This window comes from Saccopteryx leptura, chromosome 5 (genome assembly GCF_036850995.1).
Source record: "Saccopteryx leptura isolate mSacLep1 chromosome 5, mSacLep1_pri_phased_curated, whole genome shotgun sequence".
NCBI lineage: Eukaryota > Metazoa > Chordata > Mammalia > Chiroptera > Emballonuridae > Saccopteryx > Saccopteryx leptura.
Genome location: NC_089507.1, coordinates 209,917,206 through 209,928,550, shown reverse-complemented (window position 1 = coordinate 209,928,550; position 11,345 = coordinate 209,917,206). Strand labels below are relative to the sequence as shown.

The 11,345-nt window shown below is 52.5% G+C and overlaps 1 long non-coding RNA gene and 1 other non-coding gene across 3 annotated transcripts; both read right to left on the bottom strand.

Moving 5' to 3' along the window:
- Positions 1-3,424: 3,424 nt before the first annotated feature.
- Positions 3,425-6,242, bottom strand: LOC136407155 (uncharacterized). 2 transcript variants are annotated; one of them, XR_010751782.1, is made up of 4 exons: positions 5,381-6,242; positions 4,568-4,823; positions 3,847-3,948; positions 3,425-3,732 (listed from the first exon to the last, which is right to left on the bottom strand). It is a non-coding gene; the product is annotated as an uncharacterized lncRNA (long non-coding RNA). The 2 variants fall into 2 exon arrangements; XR_010751781.1 differs by lacking the exon at positions 5,381-6,242 and having other exon boundaries at positions 4,568-4,974.
- Positions 5,638-5,771, bottom strand: LOC136407334 (small nucleolar RNA SNORA71). The gene has a single exon (XR_010751880.1). It is a non-coding gene; the product is annotated as a small nucleolar RNA SNORA71 (small nucleolar RNA).
- Positions 6,243-11,345: the final 5,103 nt, after the last annotated feature.

The window sequence follows — 11,345 nt, the reverse complement described above, 5'->3', positions numbered from 1 at the left end:
CCACTCCATCCTCTTCCTCCTGCCCATGCCCCTACACGTTCTCTCTTGGCAGCTGTCCTCAGCTTTACTCTAGGTGACCTAACCCCAGCTCCTTACCTGCCCGCTGCTAGAATCCTTTGGTGAAAGAAAAAAGTATTAGCCGTGTCCAGTTACCCATGCTGCCCAAAGCATCCTGCTCCTGCTCAAACCTGTAGATCGGCCTGACCAGGCGGTGGTGCAGTGGATAGAGCATCGGACCAGGATGAGGAGGACCCAGGTTCAAGACCCCGAGGTCGCCAGCTTGAGCATGGGCTCATCTGGTTTGAGCAAAGCTCACCAGCTTGGACCCAAGGTCACTGGCTCGAGCAAGGGGTTACTCGGTCTGCTGTAGCCCCACAGTCAAGGCACATATGGGAAAGCAATCAATGAACAACTAAGGTGTTGCAAGGAAAAATTAATGATTGATGCTTCTCATCTCTCTCTGTTCCTGTCTGTCTGTTCCTCTCTCTGACTCTGTCTCTGTAAAAAACAAAAAAAAAACAAACAAACCTGTAGATCGCCTTCGTTGTCCGTGGCATTTGATGTCATGGTTTAAGAGTCAGAAGTGGCCCTGGACGGTTGGCTCAGCGGTAGAGCGTCGGCCTGGCATGTGGGGGACCCGGGTTCGATTCCCGGCCAGGGCGCATAGGAGAAGCGCCCATTTGCTTCTCCACCTCCCTCTCCTTCCTCTCTGTCTCTCTCTTCCCCTCCCGCAGCCGAGGCTCCATTGGAGCAAAGATGGCCCGGGCGCTGGGGATGGCTCCTTGGCCTCTGCCCCAGGCGCTGGAGTGGCTCTGGTCTCAGCAGAGCGACGCCCCAGAGGGGCAGAGCATCACCCCCTGGTGGGCAGAGCGTGGCCCCTGTGGGCGTGCCGGGTGGATCCTGGTCGGGCGCATGCGGGAGTCTGTCTGACTGTCTCTCCTCGTTTCCAGCTTCGGAAAGATACAAAAAAAAATAAAAGAGTCAGAAGTGAGCTCCCAGCCTTGTTACATCCTTGGTTGTATTTATTGAGATGGGACAAACATAAGGTGAGGGCATTTATAAAACCTGAATTAGAAGCAATGCTGAACGTTCTACCTGAAACAAAAAATGATAAAGTCTGTGAAACAGAGCAAAATGACAAACAGGGAAGCCCCTGAAGGCACAAACCGTCTGATTCACCGCCGTGCGGTTTCTAACATGGTGTCTGGCTCGTGAGTTGCTTATGTCTTTTAAGTGAATGAACTGTCCATCTCTCCGTCTCTCATTCTCCTGGCTCTCCGGTCTGCTGTGGACTCTCCCACCAGCTGCTCCCCTAGGCCTCTGGTGCCTCCCAGTTTCCAGGCAAGGATCATGCCTCCTCAATCTTGACCCTGGATCCCGGTCACCTAGGTGGTGACACGTTCCTCAGATTTCCACGGGGACTGAAGACCAGACCTGGCTCCTGCTTCACACACCCCAGTGGGGCGAGGCGGAAACGATGGCCTGGTGTCCGGTGGGACGTGCCTGGTGTCTCAACCGCAGCAGACACTCCCAGCCGGTGGGAGCTTTGAAGGGGACCCAGATTCCTTCCCTGGGCATCTTTACAGGCAGCGATGACCAGCTGGCAACAGTGGCAAACGGAAGTCAGAGGATACATCTTAAAGAGGGCAAGGCAGAAAAAGAACGCTGGACTTCAGACACTGGGGGCAGAGCGGAACATGAACGCTGGACTTCAGACACTGGGGGCAGAGCGGGACATGAACGCTGGACTTCAGACACTGGGGGCAGAGCGGGACATGAACGCTGGACTTCAGACACTGGGGGCAGAGCGGGACATGAACGCTGGACTTCAGACACTGGGGGCAGAGCGGGACATGAACGCTGGACTTCAGACACTGGGGGCAGAGCGGGACATGAACGCTGGACTTCAGACACGGGGGGCAGAGCGGGACATGAACGCTGGACTTCAGACACTGGGGGCAGAGCGGGACATGAACGCTGGACTTCAGACACTGGGGGCAGAGCGGGACATGAACGCTGGACTTCAGACACTGGGGGCAGAGCGGGACATGAACGCTGGACTTCAGACACGGGGGGCAGAGCGGGACATGAACGCTGGACTTAAGACACTGGGGGCAGAGCGGGACATGAACGCTGCACTTCAGACACTGGGGGCAGAGCGGGACATGAACGCTGGACTTCAGACACTGGGGGCAGAGCGGGACATGAACGCTGGACTTCAGACACTGGGGGCAGAGCGGGACATGAACGCTGGACTTCAGACACTGGGGGCAGAGCGGGACATGAACGCTGGACTTCAGACACTGGGGGCAGAGCGGGACATGAACGCTGCACTTCAGACACTGGGGGCAGAGCGGGACATGAACGCTAGACTTCAGACACTGGGGGCAGAGAGGGACATGAACGCTGGACTTCAGACACTGGGGGCAGAGCGGGACATGAACGCTGGACTTCAGACACTGGGGGCAGAGCGGGACATGAACGCTGGACTTCAGACACTGGGGGCAGAGCGGGACATGAACGCTGGACTTCAGACACTGGGGGCAGAGCGGGACATGAACGCTGGACTTCAGACACGGGGCAGAGCGGGACATGTCAGCCGTGAAGAATGCCCGCCCTGCAGTGGGGGCCGTCCGGGTGGGGGACGCAGGCAGGCAGGACAGCCTGACTTCTGCCTCAGCCCGGCCTGGGTGGTTCCTACTTCCAGTGCAAAAATCAGACAATGAACTCAACTTTCAGCATGGCCTTGGGGACGTATCTCCTTAGGTAGACCCCTTGATCTGTAAAATGGGATTAAAAAATTCAAGCATGCATACCCTTACGTTGAGTTATTCATTTTAACCCAGTGATCTCCAAAAAGCTGAGGACAGCCCCGAAGTCCAGCGGCAGCTGCTCCATGCTCCCCCGCTCCCCCTTACACAGGAATCCGTCCTCTCAGGGGGATACCATGTGTTTTACGCCCCAGAGAAGCTGACCAACTCGTCCCGTTTTGCATGGGACTTACCTGGTTTTAGCAATTAAGTCCCACGTCCTGGGCAACCCCTCGATCCCAGGCAAACTCGGACAGGTGGTCACACAAGCAGACAATTACCCACGGGCCAGGCCCCAGAACTCCAGGCCACGCCAGCTTTCTGTGACATCAGCACCGGTCCCACTCGAATCCACCCTGTCCCCAGCCACCCTTCCACAGCCTTGGCCTGACCGCTCAACACCCGCATTGTCACGGGTCCTAACGCAGAACCGCTGCCATCCTGCTCACCTCCCGGTCCGAAGGGGGCACTCCCGCCCGCAGCCCACGCGCCGAGCCTCAGGGCAGCGAGAACACACACTCAAGGACTGAAAACAAGATGGGGCCCGCGGCCCACTTTCTCCCGCCCAGCCCTGCTGGCACGTGGCTTGACGCTAATTCAAAGGCAGACAGAGCGAGTTTGTAAAGGTTTATTAAATGTGTGGGCGCAGAGGAAAGTGGTGAGCAGCTACACATTCAAGAGAAAAAGTCTTGGTCCTTAAAGACATTCCGGGCACGGCAGAGGGGCAGGGGCTGGCCCTCGCAGCGTACTGCTAGCCAGCTGACGCGGACCCCAAGTTCTTCTTGAGCAGAACTTGAGCAGAGGAACGTTGCTCCATGATGCTCTGAGCAGGCAGTGGGGAGGAGCTGCGGTGAGGCCTCCTGCCGGGACCTCCCTCTCAATTCTCTGGCCCTCTGGTGAACACAAATAGCAGCAAGAGAATCTAAAAAAACAAAAAACAAAAAGCAGGTGAGTCCAATGGTTTGAGTTCCCACCTACATGAACGCAAACCAGCTTACCCTCTGGCTATGGTTCCCAGACTTTGACATTAATTCACCTTGGTGAGAAATATCAGGAAACCCAGTTCCCAAGGCATCCTGAGGGTCACTGATTCATGACCTTGGGACTTTCATCAACAGTCTCCGGATGTGAGGCTGACCTAGAGGGGGAGAGAGCATACAGACACTCAGTCCCCAGTGCCACCTTCTCCCCAGGTGACATCACTGGGCGGGTCCCACTCAACCAGGCTCAGGCTCGCCCAGAGCCTGGGCCACTTCCGATCTTCCTACACAGACCCCAGAAAACCTCCCTGCCACAGAGTCAAGACACTCCCAGCATAAAAAACCTGGACATGCTTTGGGGTTGGAAAAGATCAGGAGCATGCGGTCATGACACCACTGTGAGGAAAGATTTAAAAACCTTCTCTGCTATCCCGGCTTTGGTTTTCAGATGAAGTAGAGGGTGAGACTAGGTCACAGAGCTCGATCGGTTCAGAGGCTGGACCGGTCTCTGGTGTCTAAATCTACAAGCTCTCCATCACTGCCTACTGCCGATACTCCGGCACTTGGAAGGGAGACGCCACAGGGGGCACATTGCCCGTGCGGGTCTCTACAGGCCCCTCCCCTGTAGGCATCCGAGTGAGGGACACAACTGTGACCTCCCGGGATGCCACTTTTCCCTCCCTTCCTCTGACATTTTCATCCAAGCCCCAGGGAATATGTATGTGACTTTACAGACGCAGCAAAGCAAAAATTCCAGAAAATATCCAAAACCCTTACCGCAGGGCCCCACGGGGTTAGCGCCTGACTGTTTTGAAGACTGACACGAAGATGACTGAGGTCTCCCGTGGCACCTCTGCACCCGCAGGCCAATCTGCAAGAGACAGCCATGAACACAGAGAACATCTGGCACAGTGGCTGGCAGATTAGAGCACCCACAAATGTGGGCTGTGCTGTGACTATAACACCCAAACAGCCACACTGCTGTCCCAGGAACAAGAACTGATTTAACTCCAGGAAGTGGTCTGCAGATCATCTGGAATCAGGAGTAACATCCGTGTTACCCAATGTGCCAACTGTGATCAATTTGTTGCTAACGCTTGACCAGGTGGTGGCGCAGTGGATAAAGCGTCAACCTGGAAATGCTGAGGTCGCCGGTTCGAAACCCTGGGTTTGCCTGGTCAAGGCACCTATGGGAGTTGATGCTTCCAGCTCCTCCCCCCCTTCTCTCTCTCTGTCTCTCCCTCTCCTCTCTAAAATGAATAAATAATAAAAAAAAAAATTGTTGCTAACAAGTCTATGTTAAAAGGATGCCAAGGCCAGGTTTTCAGAGGGTGCCATGGCAAACTGGCAGCAACTAGCAGGAACGGGGAGGGCTACCGGGTTGTGGGAAGGCCCCAGACTACCATCTCGTCTAAGGACTGCTTACATATATATATCCTCCACTGGACTGCGCTTGGCCCAGCGCTATCACTGCTCTAGTCCTTGCCCTATAAGGGAAGAGGGAAACCAGCCCTGATGGAGCATGGGGGGATGTCTCAGCTCCGGGCACTCCCCTGACCATCCACAATGGGATGAGCCCTACCATCTTACCATGACATGTCATCTCCACATCTCCATCTCCTCGTCTTGTTTTATTTTGTTTTGTTTTTGTCCAGGTGCCACATGTCAGGCACTGAGCACGAAGCAAAACAAGCCTGATCACGGCACGAGAAGCAAATCAACAATTTCCAGGACTGATTAGTGCTAAGAGGCGGGACTCCACGGGGCGGGGCCCTGCCCTGTCCAAGGGCCTCTCGGTGCCACGCGGCACCAGGTACCAGGAAGTAACACAAACGGCTGGGAAGACGTGTACGAAAGCGCCAGGGTTTGGAAGGGACATAGGCGGACCCTCCAAACACGGGGAAATGCTGTCGGCAGCTGCTCTCCCTGCACTATCAATGACCAGGGCACAGGCAGCCCACGATCACTTTCGAATGCAGGAGCCAAAAAACAGGGCGAAGACGAGCAGGAAAGAGGAGCCCATGTAACCAGCCTGCTATCTGCCCAGCCAAGCCCAGGATCCTGCGCAATATCGTCGCTCCGTCCATTAGATTCAGCTCCCCTCATCAAAAGGGTGCACAGGACGACCCACTCCTAGTAAAAATGCCTCGGTGTTTCATTTTCCGCACAAATAAGTACTGAGTACCTACCTGTTCCCGACACCGTGGGTTTCCGAAGGCGCCCAGCACGCACGCGCCCATCGCTCCTGGCTGTGGACTCATCCCGGTGCCGATACTGCGGAAAGGCGTGGACGTCCGAGCATTTCGGGAGATGGCCTGAGACAGCCACGCGACAGCGACACTCTCCCAACTGCTCAGCGTGGGTGGAAATGCGGCTGGGGCCCAGGCTGCGGCCTAGAGCGGCGCCTCCCCGTACGGAACCCGCGCAAACGATTCTGCGCGCCCCCTGGTGGAGCGGAGGGTTTGGGATAATTTCCCAAAGCGGTCCGGCATTACAGAAGTAACATTCCCACACCTGTTTTGCTTTTCTATTTGTTCGGAAGGCGTGTCCTGAGTCACTGATTTGTCACTAATCTGTCGAAATGATCACTCTTCCACGTGAGTAGCTTTTATTAGCAGGGTCTCAGTGTCCATGGTGTTTAGTCTGGACAATAGGAATTTGTCTGAATGACCATTGTATTCATAGTACCTGGGTTAGTGGCGGGCACAGTTGAACAAATGAATTCCGTTCACGTATTTATTTGGACATCACCAGTCTAAAATATTGTTCCGATGGCCTGAGACTGGAATGTGAGAGTGATAATGAGATGAGCCTAAGGAGGCGGGCAGGTGCTTTGTTGAGCCTCATTCTAAAATCGAATGCAACTAGACTGTGGAGCCAGTCTTTGAAGCAGAAGGGACTCCATCAGATTTGCATGTGAGGGACCTGATCGGATGTGCATAGTGGCAGAGAAGACAGAGGTCCTGTGCTCCCACCATCCCACTAGACAGGGGCCTGGGAGGGGCCTCAGGGCCTCAGGGCCTCCAAATCTCACAAGCACATCCAGGATAGGTGTACCCCTCAGACTGGGGCAACATGCCACTAACTCAGCCCGCATTCTGAGGTGTCGAACAGGCCACCCTTGTCCCCGAGCACCCACAGTTAGATTCCTGGCGCCCAGTCAGGCAGCACGATGCAGAGACCCAGTCCAGATGTCCGCAAGTGAGAGAAAACTGGGGTCTCTGAGCATGAGAACACCCCCCATTCTGTGTTCTGGGAGAAGGTGTTGGGATTCTAAGACTGTGAGAACGTTAGGGGTCTTTATGGTGGGGAGAGGCCAGGGGATGCTATGGCTGTGAGGACATGGGACAAAGGGGTCAGGTACACACACTGTGGCCACCCAGCCCTACTGTCCTCTTTTGCCTTCTGATTTTGCTCTTGTTCTCCGTGAGACCTTGGCTAAGTGACCTAACTGCTCTGCCCAGCCTTAGTTTTCAGTTTCTGGAAAATGGGCAAAACGAGAGCTCCCCTTCGGAGCACTGAAAATAAGTGAAATAATTCATATCAAGAGAGTAGCACAGAGCACATGGCCGAGGCATGGCAGTTGCAATACTTCAGTGCTTCTGGGAAAGCCGAGGGCTTCTGTCACGGTGAGGACCGTGGGGGGTTATCTACAAGACAGAGCAAGTGTGTTGTGTTTGAAGAGTCCAAGGCAGCGCTGTCGATTAGAAATTCGCCAGCCATGTATGTAATTTAAAATTTCCTAAGCCACATTAAAAAGGTACAAAAAAGGCCTGACCAGGCAGTGGCGCAGTGGATAGAGCGTTGGACTGGGATGCGGAGGACCCAGGTTCGAGACCTCGAGGTCGCCAGCTTGAGTGCAGGCTCATCTGGCTTGAGCAAAGCTCACCAGCTTGGACCCAAGGTCGCTGGCTTGAGCAAGGGGTTACTTGGTCTGCTGAAGGCCCGCGGTCAAGGCACATATGAGAAAGCAATCAATGAACAACTAAGGTGTCACAATGAAAAACTGATGATTGATGCTTCTAATCTCTTTCCGTTCCTGTCTGTCCCTATCTATCCCTCTCTCTCTCTCTCTCTCTCTCTCTCCCTGTAAAAAAAAAAAAAAAGGTACAAAAAAGGTGAAATTCATCTTAATTACATATTTTATTTAACTCAAGATAACCAAAATAGCATCATTTCAGCATGTCATTAATCTGCTTAACTGATTAAAGAGACATTTCCTATTCTTTTTTTTTTTTTCTCTTTATACAAAGTCTTTGGAATGGCGTGCGTGTTTTACACAAAGGGCACAGAGCAGTTTGTACCGGCTCCATCTCCAGGGCTCTGCAGCCACATGTGGCTGGTGGCTGCTGTGTCTGTGTTCTTCAGAGCAGGTCTAGGGCCATCGGGCATCCATCAGCCCCTTAGACAGAGGAGAGACGCGGCAAGCAGGAGGCTGACAGTGTGACCCATCCACGCCACCCTACTTAGGAACCTGGGGCACCCTACAAGGAAGCTTCCCAAACCCTCGCCTCCTGGGTTTTTATGGAGACTTCATTACAAGGCATGATTATTAAATCACTGGCTCTTGGTGATTGAGTCCATCTCTAGCCAACTCTCCTCCCTAAAAGTCAGAGGTTGGGGTGGGGCTGAAAGCTACAACCCTCAAATCACCTGGTTGTTTCCCCTGGCAACCAACGCCCATCCTTTGGCGCTTCCAAAAGCCACCGTGTTCATGTCACGACCACCTTTACCGCTCTCAACACTTAGGTCATCCCAAAGTTTTTGGAGCCTGTAAGTTAAGAACCTTGGACGAAGACCTCCTATAGGTTAGAAATGTACTGTGGTCACCCAAATGACCGAATAGATAGTGCTTCTCATCACAGCATCGCAACAGGGGCCCAGTGCCTGGAGCCACACTTGGGTAAGGGTTCTTCTTCTCCTTCAGCAGGTGTAGAATCTGTGGTGGGAATGTTTGCCTGCTCCTGAAAAGCTCTTCCCAAGAGGGGACCTGTGGAGGTGAGGGTACCCCAAGCAGAGAGAGCCTGCTCACATCAGTAGGGGTGGAGTCAAAGGGAACCAGGATGGAGGCTTCCAAAGACTTCTGAGATAGAGGCCAAGCGAGAAAGACTCAGCATTCGATAGGAGCCCAACCTAGAAAGAAGTCTTCCCTCCCCTTCCTCTTCAGTCCATCGGTTTGATCCTGCAGGTATTGGAAGCAGGAGAGAGGGCAGAAGCCTGGTGAAGATAAACACATCTGGATAAGTAGAGAAAGAAGGCTCCCGTCCCCTCCCAGCAGACGGCAGCCCACTCTATGCTCGGTCCAAAGCAGTGGAGAGAAGTTCTACCTACAAATGATCATTGCAACCAAATTCACATGTTCAGCTGGACATTTAAAATAACTGAATGGAACTGGTGTTCCCCATTTTTAGTGATTCTAAGACTTACTACCTAAGAATGATCAGAAAAGCTATGAGGCCCGCTTGATATTTCACTAGGGACAGGGGAAAGATACTTTCACTGAGAAAGTCTAAAGAGTCCTGTTTTCAACATACTGGTTGCATTAACAATGGAATGGGCTGTAGCTCTGAGGCCAACATTCCCCGGATCTAGAATCTGTGACCTCATAGTGGCTGAGAGAGCCCTTCCCTTTAGGAATGGGATGGCTAGCTGGGCAGATTGTTCCAAGGAGCTGATGCCCAGGGTCAAGGCCGGAAGTCAGCAACCGGCCCTGCGAGGCCCGCGGGAGCTCCAGGCCCCATCGCCACACTAACAATGGCCGCCATGCTGGAGGCCTTGCTGTGCCTGTCTATCTTCCTCCTTGCCTTCTCACTGCTGCTCTGTTACTGCGTCTTTCGGAAGCAGTAGGCTTGGGCTCCTGCAGGTTGGAACCTTGGCAGGACGCGCTCTTCCTGAGCTGCTCATGACCTGGGTCTGGGCCTGTTTTGGGGTCTCCAACAGTCCAGTCCCCTGCCCTCCCTGGGTCTCTGACAAGCTGAGATGAGACAGAGGGTCTCTCCTGCAGGGTCAGCTCCCACGTAGGTCAGGGTCAGCACCTCCCCCTGAATTCCCTAGCTGGGTCCACTGACCCTCACAGCCTCTCTAGCTCTGCTTCCTGTTATGTTTTGTCCTGGGCAGTGAAGGCCACTGGTTTTGGAGAAGGGATCGATGTGGGCTCAGTAATGGTATCAATGACTCAGGCCTCTGCCATGGGGACAGGCATGAGAAGTGGTGGCCCTCTCCCTCTAAAAACTGTCAAGACTGTGCCCTGGAGAATGGAACCTCAGCAGTGAGATTAAACTCTTCTTCTATCATGGTGGACGACCCTTGAGAACAACCTTCTTGACTAATGAATCGGTGTGATGAATTAACTTGGGCTTCCCTGAACAATAACTTCGGACTTTCCTTGCTAAGTAAATAACGGAGATAGTTTGTGGCTAGTTAAACTTTCCTGGCTGGAGAATTGTTAACTTTCTTGCCTGAATACTTGGGCATTTCAGGACAATGATATATGAACTTTGGATCATTATCTTTCATCATGCTAGCTGACCACATCAGTTCTCCACTCCATTATTATTGTTATTATTATTATTATTTTATTTTTATTTTTTTAGAGCAAGGAGAGAGAGAGAAAAGGGGGAGGGGCAGGAAGCATCAACTCCCATATGTGCCTTGACCAGGCAAGCCCAGGGTTTTGAACTGGCGACCTCAGCGTTCCAGGTCGACGCTTTATCCACTGCGCCACCACAGGTCAGGCCATTTCTTCTCTCTTAAGACCTTGGGTTTTCCTAGCCAAGGTCACCAGACATCCTGGCTATTTTTGTGGTACTTCCAGGATAAAAACTGAAGACCGAGTTCATGATTTTACCAGTATGTATGCTATTGGCTGATGGTTGATGACGTATATTCTACTTCTTAGAATTTTTACAAGTTATGAATAGGTATTATCTTTTATAAAATAATGATGATAATGACTAAAATGGATTAACGTACTGTAAGCAATGACTATTAAAAAAACACTTATGGCCTGACTGGTGGTGGTACAGTGGATAGAGTATCAGTCTGGGACTTCACCAACATGATTCCATGGTTGCTGGCTTGAGCCCAAAGGTCTCTGGCTTGAAGCCCAAGGTCACTGGCTCCACTTGAGCCCCCCAGTCAAGGCACATACGAGAAAGCAATCAGTGAACAACTGAAGTTCTGCAATTATGAGTTGATTGATGCTTCTCATGTCTCTCCCTTACTGCCTCTTCCTGTCTCTGTTTCTCTTGCAAAAAAAAAAACAAAACACTTATGCACTACATTTCAATGTATTATTTCACTTATTTTAATTTTTTAAATCGTCACAAAATACACATAACATGAAACTTATCCTTTTGACCATTTTAAATATTCAGTTCAGCCGTGTCGAGCACATGCAGATTGAGGTGCAAACCATCATCACCACCATCCATCTCCGGAACTCTCTTCTTGCAAAACTGAAACCCTGACCCCGTTCAATAACGCTCCACTCCTCTCTGCCACTAGGGGGCAGTAAGAAGACCGCTTGCGTGGCTCGGCCGGGAGCCGCCGCTCT